Raw genomic sequence first — 843 nt, 5'->3', positions numbered from 1 at the left:
AAACAGGTCCAAAACAAGATCAAGTGTGCAACTACAAACTACGGGGGTGACCGTATTAAAAAAAAAAAGAAAAAAAGAAAAAAAAAAAGAAGCAAACTTCACCAATAAAAGTTGGGGGCGAAAATGAGGTATTTTCATATAGTTAATTAACTTTAAAAAACAATTATTAATTTATTTGATATTTGAATATTGAAATGAGTGAGAACTTAGAGAGGGATACATATATATATCTTAAAATAAAATATATAAATTTTTATTGAAGATGTTCAGCTCTAAATATTAAGATATACTGAGGGTAAAAATAGGACACAAATTATATACAATAGAATGGTTTGCCCATTTGGTTTATGTGTAATTAGGAGTAGTTTCATTCGTTGATTTGAATTATAATTAAGAAACTAACTATTGTAGCCCTCAAAACAATGGACAATTGACAAAAATAACCTATTTGATGTTTTATTTTTTAAATTTAGACACTTTTTAAAAATATTGTTTTTCTGACCCCACAATTTTGCAAACAATGTAAAATTATTATAATGTCCTTCAATATTTCAAAAGTCACAACCCCTCTACCAAAACCCCACCCGGTGTTAATGTTAACTTTTTTTCCCTTTAAAACATCATTTTTGGCATTTTCTAAACAATTTGGAGCCTAAAAGTTCCCCGGCGAACTCATACAAAATATGTTCAAAGTACACTAATTCTCGGGGTCCATGCAAGTATGGGCCAATTCCCAACTGGGCACATGCAAAATATGTTCAAAGTACACTAATTCCTGACCGGGCCCATGCAAGTAGGCGCCAATTCCCAACCGAGCTCATGTAAAATATGTTTAAAGTACAC

Source organism: Benincasa hispida, chromosome 4, assembly GCF_009727055.1.
Source record: "Benincasa hispida cultivar B227 chromosome 4, ASM972705v1, whole genome shotgun sequence".
NCBI lineage: Eukaryota > Viridiplantae > Streptophyta > Magnoliopsida > Cucurbitales > Cucurbitaceae > Benincasa > Benincasa hispida.
Note: the sequence above shows the minus strand (reverse complement) of the source record.